Source organism: Ranitomeya variabilis, chromosome 4, assembly GCF_051348905.1.
Source record: "Ranitomeya variabilis isolate aRanVar5 chromosome 4, aRanVar5.hap1, whole genome shotgun sequence".
NCBI classification, from domain to species: domain Eukaryota; kingdom Metazoa; phylum Chordata; class Amphibia; order Anura; family Dendrobatidae; genus Ranitomeya; species Ranitomeya variabilis.
In genome coordinates this window covers 315,760,381-315,776,082 of record NC_135235.1, presented here as the reverse complement: position 1 = coordinate 315,776,082, position 15,702 = coordinate 315,760,381, and the positions used below count along the sequence as shown (strand labels likewise).

General features: G+C 37.7%; 3 non-coding genes across 3 annotated transcripts; all 3 read right to left on the bottom strand.

Annotated features, from left to right (window-relative positions):
* Positions 1-3,698: 3,698 nt before the first annotated feature.
* Positions 3,699-3,771, bottom strand: TRNAF-AAA (transfer RNA phenylalanine (anticodon AAA)). The gene has a single exon. It is a non-coding gene; the product is annotated as a tRNA-Phe (tRNA).
* Positions 3,772-10,715: 6,944 nt separating this feature from the next.
* On the bottom strand, positions 10,716-10,788 carry TRNAF-GAA (transfer RNA phenylalanine (anticodon GAA)). Its single transcript has one exon. It is a non-coding gene; the product is annotated as a tRNA-Phe (tRNA).
* A 1,335-nt stretch (positions 10,789-12,123) lies between these two features.
* Positions 12,124-12,206, bottom strand: TRNAL-CAG (transfer RNA leucine (anticodon CAG)). Its single transcript has one exon. It is a non-coding gene; the product is annotated as a tRNA-Leu (tRNA).
* Positions 12,207-15,702: the final 3,496 nt, after the last annotated feature.

The following is a 15,702-nucleotide window of genomic DNA, read 5'->3' as shown; positions in this document are numbered from 1 at the left end:
GCAGTAATAACTCTGGAATGCTTCTACATATCCCCGTAATTCTGAAAGTGTTTTTTGTGACACATTGTACTTTACATTAACTGTAAATTTAGGTCAATATATTTTTAGTTTTTTTCTGTGAAAATATCTAAAATTTGTTTAAAATTTTGAAATATTAGTCATCTTTATTCTTTGACTGCTTATATCCTTAAACCAACTTGTCGCACCACACAAAAATGTAAATAAATAGCATTTTTCATATGTGTACTTTTTGTCAGCATTCACTTTCAAACCTCCTTTTATTTTGTTAGGATGTTAGAAATGTTAGATTTCTCACAAAATGCGGTGATGCACCATATTTCTTCAGAATCTACTGTTTGGCCACACAGCAGGGCTTTGAAAATAAGAGCGCTATTTGGATTTTGGAATGCAGATTTTGCAAGAATAGTTTGCAGGTAAAATTTGCAGAGTACCAAAAGTACCAAAACAGCAGAAACCCCCCCAAAGTGACCCCATTTTAGAAATTACTTCTCACAATGAATTCATATACACCACAGCATTTCATAGTCAAACATACATGGTTGAAATCATTCAGCTAGTGTCTGATACATGCTTTCTTTATCAGCTATCAGGTTCCCTTTAAATCCTCTTACAGCTAAGTGAAATGGAAATAAACAAAACAGAGGAAAAATTACAAAAAAATAATAATTTGCTCAAATGGAAAAGTTCCCATTTCTCATCTTTTTAACATTTTATTTTCTGTAGATAGTTAAGATTTTTAGGCCTTTTACATTTTGTTTAAATAATCAGTCCACGTGCTTTGTTTATTTTCTCCTTAAAATGTAAAGAATCAAGAAAAATGATGTTGCCGAAACCCGGGATCTTTAGATCTTCAGTCTAACGCTCTCCCATCTGAGCTATTTCGGCCAAACACAAACGACTTTAGGAGTGCTAGACACTTGGCAAATGTCAAGCGAAACCCCTGAAAGTAGATATTTTTATTTTTGCTTTGACTGGTTTTTGCAGCATGATTTCTATTTGAAACTCCTGCTATTTGGTGTACATATTTAATAACTTTCATTAACTCTTTGTGAAAGAGTAGAAAAAAAACAGCAATTTTGACAGAGATTTTTTTACATTTTCAATTTGACTCCATTCATCAGGTTCATTCAAACCCTGTGTTTGTGAGACAGGTGATGGTTGCACATAAAAGACAATGTGCATATATGATGTTACATCAAGTTTTATTTGTTATTAAATGCAAATAATTGGAGCAAAAAAGGAGACAACAATTTAGAGAAAATATTTTAATGATTGTTAACTTTCAATGTGAAAACATTTGTCCCAAAAGGTGCTGAAACTTAGATGTCAGTATCGCATGTGCATTTCAGACTTTAAAACTATGATTACCTGCTTTTTAAGCTTTTGTTTATTAAGTATTTTTATGGTCTATTGATGAATGAGGTAATCAAATATGAAATTAGACTTACCGGCAATTCAGTTTATAGAAATCTCCCAGAACAGCCCCATAGGATGTGGAGTCTCCGCCCTAATAGGGAAAGAGAACACAAAGAGTTGAAATAGTCCCGCCCCATTGACCGCCGGCAGTATTTTTATAGTGCCAAGACAGCTAACATATGCACATAAAAACTACTTCACGGTCCTAGAGTTCCGTTTATAGACGACAATTTCAGATTCACCCCAAAGACTCCCAGGTAGTGGTAACTTTGGGATCGGATTTTTTAAGGCCCATTGCTAAGTTTGGTTTGATCCCCATCTAATCAATAATTGACTGAGAATCTGTATAGTTTCATGAAAAGGTGATGTCAGAAGTGGGATTTGAATCCATGCCTCCAAGAGAGACTGCGACCTGAACGCAGCGCCTTAGACCACTCGGCCATCCTGACTTCTTGTAGATTCTGTGCCTTAACTCTTTCCAAGTTAGTCAGAAGAAATATGACCAGTAATTGCCATTGAAAATTATTTTAAAATATTTAATATTACAGTTTTTATTTCAATACATTTGTTTAAACTATTAGTTATCAAGCCTATTTTGAGCTAAATGGCCAAGCCCCATTTTAAAAAAATATGACTTTTATCACTGTATGCAGTAATAACTCTGGAATGCTTCTACATATCCCCGTAATTCTGAAAGTGTTTTTTGTGACACATTGTACTTTACATTAACTGTAAATTTAGGTCAATATATTTTTAGTTTTTTTCTGTGAAAATATCTAAAGTTTGTTTAAAATTTTGAAATATTAGTCATTTTTATTCTTTGACTGCTTATATCCTTAAACCAACTTGTCGCACCACACAAAAATGTAAATAAATAGCATTTTTCATATGTGTACTTTTTGTCAGCATTCACTTTCAAACCTCCTTTTATTTTGTTAGGGTGTTAGAAATGTTAGATTTCTCACAAAATGCGGTGATGCACCATATTTCTTCAGAATCTACTGTTTGGCCACACAGCAGGGCTTTGAAAATAAGAGCGCTATTTGGATTTTGGAATGCAGATTTTGCAAGAATAGTTTGCAAATAAAATTTGCAGAGTACCAAAACAGCAGAAACCCCCCCAAAGTGACCCCATTTTAGAAATTACTTTGAACCCACGCCTCCAAGAGAGACTGCGACCTGAACGCAGCGCCTTAGACCGCTCGGCCATCCTGACTTCTTGTGGATTCCGTGCCTTAACTCTTTCCAAGTTAGTCAGCAGAAATATGACCAGTAATTGTCATTGAAAATTATTTTAAAATATTTAATATTACAGTTTTTATTTCAATACATTTGTTTAAACTATTAGTTATCAAGCCTAGTTTGAGCTAAATGGCCAAGCCCCATTTTAAAAAAATATGACTTTTATCACTGTATGCAGTAATAACTCTGGAATGCTTCTACATATCCCCGTAATTCTGAAAGTGTTTTTTGTGACACATTGTACTTTACATTAACTGTAAATTTAGGTCAATATATTTTTAGTTTTTTTCTGTGAAAATATCTAAAGTTTGTTTAAAATTTTGAAATATTAGTCATTTTTATTCTTTGACTGCTTATATCCTTAAACCAACTTGTCGCACCACACAAAAATGTAAATAAATAGCATTTTTCATATGTGTACTTTTTGTCAGCATTCACTTCAAACCTCCTTTTATTTTGTTAGGATGTTAGAAATGTTAGATTTCTCACAAAATGCGGTGATGCACCATATTTCTTCAGAATCTACTGTTTGGCCACACAGCAGGGCTTTGAAAATAAGAGCGCTATTTGGATTTTGGAATGCAGATTTTGCAAGAATAGTTTGCAGGTAAAATTTGCAGAGTACCAAAAGTACCAAAACAGCAGAAACCCCCCCCAAAGTGACCCCATTTTAGAAATTACTTCTCACAATGAATTCATATACACCACAGCATTTCATTGTCAAACATACATGGTTGAAATCATTCAGCTAGTGTCTGATACATGCTTTCTTTATCAGCTATCAGGTTCCCTTTAAATCCTCTTACAGCTAAGTGAAATGGAAATAAACAAAACAGATGAAAAATTACAAAAAAATAATAATTTGCTCAAATGGAAAAGTTCCTATTTCTCATCTTTTTAACATTTTATTTTCTGTAGATAGTTAAGATTTTTAGGCCTTTTACATTTTCTTTAAATAATCAGTCCACGTGCTTTGTTTATTTTCTCCTTAAAATGTAAAGAATCAAGAAAAATGATGTTGCCGAAACCCAGGATCGAACCAGGGACCTTTAGATCTTTAGTCTAACGCTCTCCCATCTGAGCTATTTTGGCCAAACACAAACAACTTTAGGAGTGCTAGACACTTGGCAAATGTCAAGCGAAACTCCTGAAAGTAGATATTTTTATTTTTGCTTTGACTGGTTTTTGCAGCATGATTTCTATTTGAAACTCCTGCTATTTTGTTGTACATATTTAATAACTTTCATTAACTCTTTGTGAATGAGTGGAAAAAAACAGCAATTTTGACAGAGATTTTTTTACATTTTCAATTTGACTCCATTCATCAGGTTCATTCAAACCCTGTGTTTGTGAGACAGGTGATGGTTGCACATAAAAGACAATGTGCATGCATAATGTTACATCAAGTTTTATTTGTTATTAAATGCAAATAATTGGAGCAAAAAAGGAGACAAAAATTTAGAGAAAATATTTTAATGATTGTTAACTTTCAATGTGAAAACATTTGTCCCAAAATGTGCTGAAACTTAGATGTCAGTATCGCATGTGCATTTCAGACTTTAAAACTATGATTACCTACTTTTTAAGCTTTTGTTTATTAAGTATTTTTATGGTCTATTGATGAATGAGGTAATCAAATATGAAATTAGACTTACCGGCAATTCAGTTTATAGAAATCTCCCAGAACAGCCCCATAGGATGTGGAGTCTCCGCCCTAATAGGGAAAGAGAACACAAAGAGTTGAAATAGTCCCGCCCCATTGACCGCCTGCAGTATTTTTATAGTGCCAAGACAGCTAACATATGCACATAAAAACTATTTTACGGTCCTAGAGTTCCGTTTATAGACGACAATTTCAGATTCACCCCAAAGACTCCCAGGTAGTGGTAACTTTGGGATCAGGTTTTTTAAGGCCCATTGCTAAGTTTGGTTTGATCCCCATCTAATCAATAATTGACTGAGAATCTGTATAGTTTCATGAAAAGGTGATGTCAGAAGTGGGATTTGAACCCACACATCCAAGAGAGACTGCGACCTGAACGCAGCGCCTTAGACCGCTCGGCAATCCTGACTTCTTGTGGATTCTGTGCCTTAACTCTTTCCAAGTTAGTCAGAAGAAATATGACCAGTAATTGTCATTGAAAATTATTTTAAAATATTTAATATTACAGTTTTTATTTCAATACATTTGTTTAAACTATTAGTTATCAAGCCTATTTTGAGCTAAATGGCCAAGCCCCATTTTAAAAAAATATGACTTTTATCACTGTATGCAGTAATAACTCTGGAATGCTTCTACATATCCCCGAAAATTATTTTAAAATATTTAATATTAGTTTTTATTTCAATACATTTGTTTAAACTATTAGTTATCAAGCCTATTTTGAGCTAAATGGCCAAGCCCCATTTTAAAAAAATATGACTTTTATCACTGTATGCAGTAATAACTCTGGAATGCTTCTACATATCCCCGTAATTCTGAAAGTGTTTTTTGTGACACATTGTACTTTACATTAACTGTAAATTTAGGTCAATATATTTTTAGTTTTTTTCTGTGAAAATATCTAAAGTTTGTTTAAAATTTTGAAATATTAGTCATTTTTATTCTTTGACTGCTTATATCCTTAAACCAACTTGTCGCACCACACAAAAATGTAAATAAATAGCATTTTTCATATGTGTACTTTTTGTCAGCATTCACTTTCAAACCTCGTTTTATTTTGTTAGGGTGTTAGAAATGTTAGATTTCTCACAAAATGCGGTGATGCACCATATTTCTTCAGAATCTACTGTTTGGCCACACAGCAGGGCTTTGAAAATAAGAGCGCTATTTGGATTTTGGAATGCAGATTTTGCAAGAATAGTTTGCAAATAAAATTTGCAGAGTACCAAAACAGCAGAAACCCCCCCAAAGTGACCCCATTTTAGAAATTACTTTGAACCCACGCCTCCAAGAGAGACTGCGACCTGAACGCAGCGCCTTAGACCGCTCGGCCATCCTGACTTCTTGTGGTTTCTGTGCCTTAACTCTTTCCAAGTTAGTCAGCAGAAATATGACCAGTAATTGTCATTGAAAATTATTTTCAAATATTTAATATTACAGTTTTTATTTCAATACATTTGTTTAAACTATTAGTTATCAAGCCTATTTTGAGCTAAATGGCCAAGCCCCATTTTAAAAAAATATGACTTTTATCACTGTATGCAGTAATAACTCTGGAATGCTTCTACATATCCCCGTAATTCTGAAAGTTTTTTTTGTGACACATTGTACTTTACATTAACTGTAAATTTAGGTCAATATATTTTTAGTTTTTTTCTGTGAAAATATCTAAAGTTTGTTTAAAATTTTGAAATATTAGTCATTTTTATTCGACTGCTTATATCCTTAAACCAACTTGTCGCACCACACAAAAATGTAAATAAATAGCATTTTTCATATGTGTACTTTTTGTCAGCATTCACTTTCAAACCTCCTTTTATTTTGTTAGGATGTTAGAAATGTTAGATTTCTCACAAAATGCGGTGATGCACCATATTTCTTCAGAATCTACTGTTTGGCCACACAGCAGGACTTTGAAAATAAGAGCGCTATTTGGATTTTGGAATGCAGATTTTGCAAGAATAGTTTGCAGGTAAAATTTGCAGAGTACCAAAAGTACCAAAACAGCAGAACCCCCCCCAAAGTGACCCCATTTTAGAAATTACTTCTCACAATGAATTCATATACACCACAGCATTTCATAGTCAAATATACATGGTTGAAATCATTCAGCTAGTGTCTGATACATGCTTTCTTTATCAGCTATCAGGTTCCCTTTAAATCCTCTTACAGCTAAGTGAAATGTAAATAAACAAAACAGAGGAAAAATTACAAAAAAATAATAATTTGCTCAAATGGAAAAGTTCCCATCCAATGGGGCAGCGGATGCGTTGAAAAAACAGCATCCGCTGCACCCGTTGTGCGGCGCTTACAACGCTAGCGTCGGTACGTCGGCCCGACACACTGCGATGGGCCGAGTACGACGCTAGTGTGAAAGTAGCCTTAGGCTTCTTTCACACTTGCGTCGGTACGGGGCGGTCGCAATGCGTCGGCCCGATGTACCGACGCACGTTGTGAAAATTGTGCACAACGTGGGCAGCGGATGCAGTTTTTCAACGCATCCGCTGCCCAGTCTATGTCCTGGGGAAGAGGGGGCAGAGTTACGGCCATGCATGCGCGGAAATGGCTGACGCAACGTACAAAAAAAAGGTTACATTGAACTTTTTTTGTGACGACGGGGGATAAAGTTAAGGTTAGGGTTGGGGCTAAAGTTAGGGTTGGGGCTAAAGTTAGGGTTATAGTTGGGATTAGGATTAGGGTTTGGATTAGGGTTGGGATTAGTGTTACGTTTGGGATTAGGGTTGGGATTAGGGTTAGGGTTGGGATTAGGGTTAGGGGTGTGTTGGATTTAGGGTTTTGATTAGGGTTATGGTTAGGGTTGAGATTAGGGCTGTTTTGGGGTTAGGGTTGTGATTATCGTTAGGGTTGTGATTAGGATTATGGATCGGGTTGAGATTAGGGTTAGGGGTGTGTTGGGGTTAGGGTTGGAGTTAGAATTGGGGGGTTTCCACTGTTTAGGTACATCAGGGGGTGTCTAAACACGACAGCCAATTTTGCGCTAAAAAAGTCAAATGGTACTCCCTCCCTTCTGAGCTCTGCCGTGCGCCCAAACAGTGGTTTACCCCCACATATGGGGTACCAGCATACTCAGGACAAATTGGACAACAACTTTTGGGGTCAAATTTCTCTTGTTACCCTTGTGAAAATAAAAATTTGGGGGCTAAAAAAATCTTTTTTGTGGGAAAAAAAATATTTTTTATTTTCACTACTCTGCATTATAAACTTCTGTGAAGCACTTGGGCATTCAAAGTTCTCACCACATATCTAGATAAGTTCCTTGGGGGGTCTATTTTCCAAAATGGGGTCACTTGTTGGGGGTTTCTACTGTTTAGGTACATTAGGGGTCTGCAAACGCAACATAACGCCCGCAGACAATTCTATCAAAGTCTGCATTCCAAAATGGCACTCCTTCCCTTCCGAGCTCTGCCGTGCGTCCAAACAGTGGTTTACCCCCACATATGGGGTACCAGCATACTCAGGACAAATTGGACAACAACTTTTGGCGTCCAATTTCTCTTGTTACCCTTGTGAAAATAAAAATTTGGGGGCTAAAAAAATCTTTTTTGTGGGAAAAAAAATATTTTTTATTTTCACTACTCTGCATTATAAACTTCTGTGAAGCACTTGGGCATTCAAAGTTCTCACCACATATCTAGATAAGTTCCTTGGGGGGTCTATTTTCCAAAATGGGGTCACTTGTTGGGGGTTTCTACTGTTTAGGTACATTAGGGGTCTGCAAATGCAACATAACGCCCGCAGACAATTCTATCAAAGTCTGCATTCCAAAATGGCGCTCCTTCCCTTCCGAGCTCTGCCGTGCACCCAAACAGTGGTTTACCCCCACATATGGGGTACCAGCATACTCAGGACAAATTGGACAACATCTTTTGGGGTCCAATTTCTCTTGTTACCCTTGTGAAAATAAAAACTTGGGGGCTAAAAAATCTTTATTGTTAAAAAATATATATTTTTTATTTTCACGACTCTGCATTATAAACTTCTGTGATGCACTTGGGCATTCAAAGTTCTCACTACACATCTAGATAAGTTCCATGGGGGGTCTAGTTTCCAAAATGGGGTCACTTTTGGGGGGTTTCTACTGTTTAGGCACATCAGGGGCTCTCCAAACGCGACATAGCATCCGATCTCAATTCCAGTCAATTTTGCATTGAAAAGTCAAATGGCGCTCCTTTGCTTCCGAGCTCAGCCATGCGCCCAAACAGTGGTTTACCCCCACATATCGGGTGTCGGCGTACTCAAGACAAATTGTACAACAGCTTCTGGGGTCCATTTTCTCCTGTTACCCTTGGTAAAATAAAAATTTGAAGGCAAAAAGATCATTTTTGTAGAAAAAATGCGATTTTTTTATTTTCACGGCTCTACGTTATAAACTTCTGTGAAGCACCTGGGGGTTTAAAGTGCTCACCACACATCTAGATAAGTTCCTTAAGGGGTCTAGTTTCCAAAATGGTGTCATATGTGGGGGGTCTCTACTGTTTAGGCACATCAGCGGCTCTCCAAACGTGACATGGCGTCCGATCTCAATTCCAGCCAATTCTACATTGAAAAAGTAAAATGACACTCCTTCTCTTCCAAGCTCTGCGGTGCGCCCAAACAGTGGTTTACCCCCATATATGGGGTATCGACGTACTCAGAGGAAATTGCACAACAACTTTTGTGGTCTAATTTCTCCTGTTACCCTTGTGAAAATAAAAATTTGGGGGCAAAAAGATCATTTTTGTAGAAAAAATGAGATTTTTTATTTTCACGGCTCTACGTTATAAACTTCTGTGAAGCACTTGGGGGTTCAAAGTGCTCACCACACATCTAGATAAGTTCCTTGGGGGGTCTAGTTTCCAAAATGGTATCACTTGTGGGGGGTTTCCACTGTTTAGGCACATCAGGGACTCTCCAAACGCGACATGGCATCCGATCTCAATTCCAGCCAATTCTGCATTGAAAAAGTCAAACGGTGCTCCTTCACTTCCAAGCTCTGCGGTGCGCCCAAACAGTGGTTTACCTCCACATATGGGGTATCGACGTACTCAGGAGAAATTGCACAACAACTTTTGTGGTCTAATTTCTCCTGTTACCCTTGTGAAAATAAGAATTTGTGGGCGAAAAAACCATTTTTGTGAAAACAAATGCGATTTTTTATTTTCACGGCTCTACGTTATAAACTTCTGTGAAGCACTTGGGGGTTCAAAGTGCTCACCACACATCTAGATAAGTTCCTTGGGGGGTCTAGTTTCCAAAATGGTGTCACTTGTGGGGGGTTTCCACTGTTTAGGCACATTAGGGGCTCTCCAAACGCGACATGGCGTCCGATCTCAATTCCAGCCAATTCTGCATTGAAACAGTCAAACGGTGCTCCTTCACTTCCAAGCTCTGCGGTGCGCCCAAACAGTGGTTTACCTCCACATATGGGGTATCGGCGTACTCAGGAAAAATTGCACAACAAAATTTGTGGTTAAATTTCTGTTTTTACACTTGTGAAAATTAAAACAAATGGTTCTGAAGTAAAATGTTTGCAAAAAAAAGTTAAATGTTCATTTTTTTCTTCCACATTGTTTTAGTTCCTGTGAAGTACGTAAAGGGTTAATAAACTTCTTGAATGTGGTTTTGAGCAGCTTGAGGGGTGCAGTTTTTAGAATGGTGCCACACTTGGTTATTTTCTATCATATAGACCCCTCAAAATCACTTCAAAGGTGATGTGGTCCCTAAAAAAAACATGGTGTTGTAAAAATGAGAAATTGCTGGTCAACTTTTAACCCTTATAACTCCCTAACAAAAAAAAAATTGTTTCCAAAATTGTGCTGATGTAAAGTAGACATGTGAGAAATGTTATTTATTAACTATTTTTTGTGACACATCTCTCTGATTTAAGGGCATAAAAATACAAAGTTTGAAAATTGCAAAATTTTAAAAATTTTCGCCATATTTCCATTTTTTTCATAAATAATCACAAGTAATATCGAAGAAATGTTACCACTAACTTGAAGTACAACATGTCACGAAAAAACAGTCTCAGAATCAGCGGGATCCGATAAAGCGTTCCAGAGTTATAACCTCATAAATTGACACTGGTCAGAATTGTAATAATTGGCTCGGTCATTAAGTACCAAATTGGCTCTGTCACTAAGGGGTTAAATCCTCTTACAGCTAAGTGAAATGGAAATAAACAAAACAGAGGAAAAATTACAAAAAAATAATAATTTGCTCAAATGGAAAAGTTCCCATTTCTCATCTTTTTAACATTTTATTTTCTGTAGATAGTTAAGATTTTTAGGCCTTTTACATTTTCTTTAAATAATCAGACCACGTGCTTTGTTTATTTTCTCCTTAAAATGTAAAGAATCAAGAAAAATGATGTTGCCGAAACCCGGGATCGAACCAGGGACCTTTAGATCTTCAATCTAACGCTCTCCCATCTGAGCTATTTCAGCCAAACAAAAACAGCTTTAGGAGTGCTAGACACTTGGCAAATGTCAAGCGAAACCCCTGAAAGTAGATATTTTTATTTTTGCTTTGACTGGTTTTTGCAGCATGATTTCTATTTGAAACTCCTGCTATTTTGTTGTACATATTTAATAACTTTAATTAACTCTTTGTGAATGAGTAGAAAAAAACAGCAATTTTGACAGAGATTTTTTTACATTTTCAATTTGACTCCATTCATCAGGTTCATTCAAACCCTGTGTTTGTGAGACAGGTGATGGTTGCACATAAAAGACAATGTGCATGCATAATGTTACATCAAGTTTTATTTGTTATTAAATGCAAATAATTGGAGCAAAAAAGGAGACAACAATTTAGAGAAAATATTTTAATGATTGTTAACTTTCAATGTGAAAACATTTGTCCCAAAATGTGCTGAAACTTAGATGTCAGTATCGCATGTGCATTTCAGACTTTAAAACTATGATTACCTACTTTTTAAGCTTTTGTTTATTAAGTATTTTTATGGTCTATTGATCAATGAGGTAATCAAATATGAAATTAGACTTACCGGCAATTCAGTTTATAGAAATCTCCCAGAACAGCCACATAGGATGTGGAGTCTCCGCCCTTATAGGGAAAGAGAACACAAAGAGTTGAAATAGTCCCGCCCCATTGACCGCCCGCAGTATTTTTATAGTGCCAAGACAGCTAACATATGCTGTTCAAAACTATTTCACGGTGCTAGAGTTCCGTTTATAGACGACAATTTCAGATTCACCCCAAAGACTCCTAGGTAGTAGTAACTTTGGGATCAGGTTTTTTAAGGCCCATTGCTAAGTTGTGCCATGAACGAAAAAAGAAAAATAATCAGCACCGCTATAGTGCACTTACCCCACAATGCAAGAGATATCCTTATACGAGAGACTCCTTAAATCACATATAACGGGCTCTTGAGGGTGCTGCATCCGAAGACGTCATATAATGTTTGGACAAGAAGAAGAAAAGATGGTGCGCACTCCTGGGTCCGTTAAAATCCTTTCTTTATTGGAACATCAATACACTGACAAACGGGCGGGAGATGACGTGCGGATAGAACAGGACTACAGCTGTTTCACGCAACACTGCGCTTCTACAGGTCCCAAACTGCTAACATATGCACATAAAAACTATTTCACGGTCCTAGAGTTCCGTTTATAGACGACAATTTCAGATTCACCCCAAAGACTCCCAGGTAGTGGTAACTTTGGGATCAGGTTTTTTAAGGCCCATTGCTAAGTTTGGTTTGATCCCCATCTAATCAATAATTGACTGAGAATCTGTATAGTTTCATGAAAAGGTGATGTCAGAAGTGGGATTTGAACCCACGCCTCCAAGAGAGACTGCGACCTGAACGCAGCGCCTTAGACCGCTCGGCCATCCTGACTTCTTGTGCCTTAACTCTTTCCAAGTTAGTCAGCAGAAATATGACCAGTAATTGTCATTGAAAATTATTTTAAAATATTTAATATTACAGTTTTTATTTCAATACATTTGTTTAAACTATTAGTTATCAAGCCTAGTTTGAGCTAAATGGCCAAGCCCCATTTTAAAAAAAATATGACTTTTATCACTATATGCAGTAATAACTCTGGAATGCTTCTACATATCCCCGTAATTCTGAAAGTGTTTTTTGTGACACATTGCACTTTACATTAACTGTAAATTTAGGTCAATATATTTTTAGTTTTTTTCTGTGAAAATATCTAAAGTTTGTTTAAAATTTTGAAATATTAGTCATTTTTATTCTTTGACTGCTTATATCCTTAAACCAACTTGTCGCACCACACAAAAAATGTAAATAAATAGCTTTTTTCATATGTGTACTTTTTGTCAGCATTCACTTTCAAACCTCCTTTTATTTTGTTAGGATGTTAGAAATGTTAGATTTCTCACAAAATGCGGTGATGCACCATATTTCTTCAGAATCTACTGTTTGGCCACACAGCAGGGCTTTGAAAATAAGAGCGCTATTTGGATTTTGGAATGCAGATTTTGCAAGAATAGTTTGCAGTTAAAATTTGCAGAGTACCAAAAGTACCAAAACAGCAGAAACCCCCCCAAAGTGACCCCATTTTAGAAATTACTTCTCACAATGAATTCATATACACCACAGCATTTCATAGTCAAATATACATGGTTGAAATCATTCAGCTTGTGTCTGATACATGCTTTCTTTATCAGCTATCAGGTACCCTTTAAATCCTCTTACAGCTAAGTGAAATGGAAATAAACAAAACAGAGGAAAAATTACAAAAAAATAATAATTTGCTCAAATGGAAAAGTTCCCATTTCTCATCTTTTTAACATTTTATTTTCTGTAGATAGTTAAGATTTTTAGGCCTTTTACATTTTCTTTAAATAATCAGTCCACGTGCTTTGTTTATTTTCTCCTTAAAATGTAAAGAATCAAGAAAAAAAGATGTTGCCAAAACCCAGGATCGAACCAGGGACCTTTAGATCTTCAGTCTAACGCTCTCCCATCTGAGCTATTTCGGCCAAACACAAACAACTTTAGGAGTGCTAGACACTTGGCAAATGTCAAGCGAAACCCCTGAAAGTAGATATTTTTATTTTTGCTTTGACTGGTTTTTGCAGCATGATTTCTATTTGAAACTCCTGCTATTTTGTTGTACATATTTAATAACTTGAAAAATCGGAGGAAACCGGAGTATAAAGGGTAAAACAAATAATATTTTGTTATAACAACACATCAGAATATATAACACATTTAATAAAGCTAAAAACAGGATGATGTGCCGGATCAGAATGGCATCACCAATGCCCCAGGGGAGGGAAAGGCTGCTCCAAGTGTAAAACTGCATTCATCGAGGCCAAGTGGTCCAAAAATATATTTCAAAATAAGCAGCAAGAGCAGCACTTACCAAGGGGTGAGATGGGGAAGGTGAGCCGGGATCACATACACGAACGCCCCAACACACGTTTCGCTATTAGGTGTGTCAGCTTTCTCAAGGGGATAGCTGAATGTACCGGTAAGGACCTTTTTATCTCATTGGTGGTAAAGTGGGGCTGGTCACATGTTGTGAACCAGCCAATTGTCCCAGCACTAGCGGCGCGTGCGCGCTGCGAGCCGCAGGTCCTGCGCCGGCCGTGGCGTCAAGCCCTACCGCGCATGCGCAGGAATATGAATTCACTGCGCAGCTGCGGCAGGCCTGGAGACGCCAAGGCAGGAGAAGGAGCCGTGGCATACACAGCGCGCACACGCACGGCTGAATGGACATAACCCACACAGCTCCCCACAACATCTAGCGCCAATGCATGGTAAATATACAGTAATGCAGAGAGAGGGCTTTCATCGTTTTCATATTCATAATTTCTTTTTCTGAGTAGAAGTAAAGATGCCCTTATGTCAGGCGCAATGTGTGGGAGACTTGAAAATCCTGCTGGAAACATCTAGGAATATGTCTGGGATAAGCGGATCGATGCCAGGATACATACAGACTAAAACATAAAAGAAGAAACAAATAAATATTAAAAACAAATATACATTATTAGGATCCAATTATATGATCCAGGGGATGCAAAATGATGGAAAAGAAAATGGGGAGTCAAATAGGCCCCAGGATATAGTAACATCTTACAGGAAAGAGGAAAAACTCAATGCCTCATTGAGTCCATTAGGGACCAAGGTGTTGAGGCGAACTATCCAGTTCGCCTCATGTTGGGCTAAGAGTTTTTTGTAATTCCCACCCCTCACCCCAAGATGTAGACTTTCGATCCCTCTGATCCGAAGAGACCCCGCGTCACAATTATGGAAAGTCCTAAAGTGACGCGGGATAGTCTTCAGCTCAGAGGGATCGACCACCAGCCTGGCTGCGCCAATGTCACGGACATGCTCACGCACCCTAATTCTAAGTTCCCTAGATGTTAAACCAATATAGATGCGGGGGCAGGCACATGTGGCATAATATATTACATTACTTGTACCACACGAAATGTGCTGTCTGATCTGAAACTGTCTGAGCCCATCTGATGTCTCAAAAGTAGAAGTCCGTTCGACATTGGCGCAAGCCAGGCAGTGGCCACACCGAAAACACCCCAGGAGAGGGCCCCGAGTGCCAAAAATATTTTTAATTGGTGGAACATAATGGCTCCTAACCAGGAGATTACCTAAATTCGGTGCCCTCCTGGCTGTCATAGCGGGGAATTCACCTAGACTCTTCCCCAGGGCGGGCTCTGTCATCAAAATAGACCAGTGTTTCTTCAGGATGCCCCTCATGTTTTGCCATTCATGATTATATGTACCAATGAATCTGATGGTATCATCATTGGTATTAGTTTTCTTCCTTTTGTTAGCATATAATAGGTCACTGCGCCGAGTTCTTCTTGCCCTATCAAACCCACGCTTGATACTCCTGCGGCTATAGCCGCGTGCCAAAAAGCGGGATTGTAGGTCCACCGCTTGATTTTGGAATTTTTGGTCGGATGAGCAGATCCGTCTCATCCTAAGGAACTGTCCGACCGGGACAGCTCTGATAGTGGTAGGATTGTGTGCTGAATCTGCACGAATCAAATCATTGACAGAGGTTGGTTTTCGAAAGACGTCAGTCTGGATATATCCGGCATCGTCAACCTCCAGAGTGACGTCTAAGAAATCAATTCTTGTAGAATGGTACTGATAAGTCAATCTAATATTAAATGGATTCGTGTTTAATTGGGACATAAAATCCTCGAGCTGCCGCGGGGTACCCGCCCACATGAAAAAAATATCATCAATATAACGAAGCCAGCACAGCACATGGTCAGCGGCCCCCGCGCCCCCGTCGCCAAACAAGGATCTCTCCCAAAATCTATTTTTGCTTTGACTGGTTTTTGCAGCATGATTTCTATTTGAAACTCGTGCTAATTTGTTGTACATATGT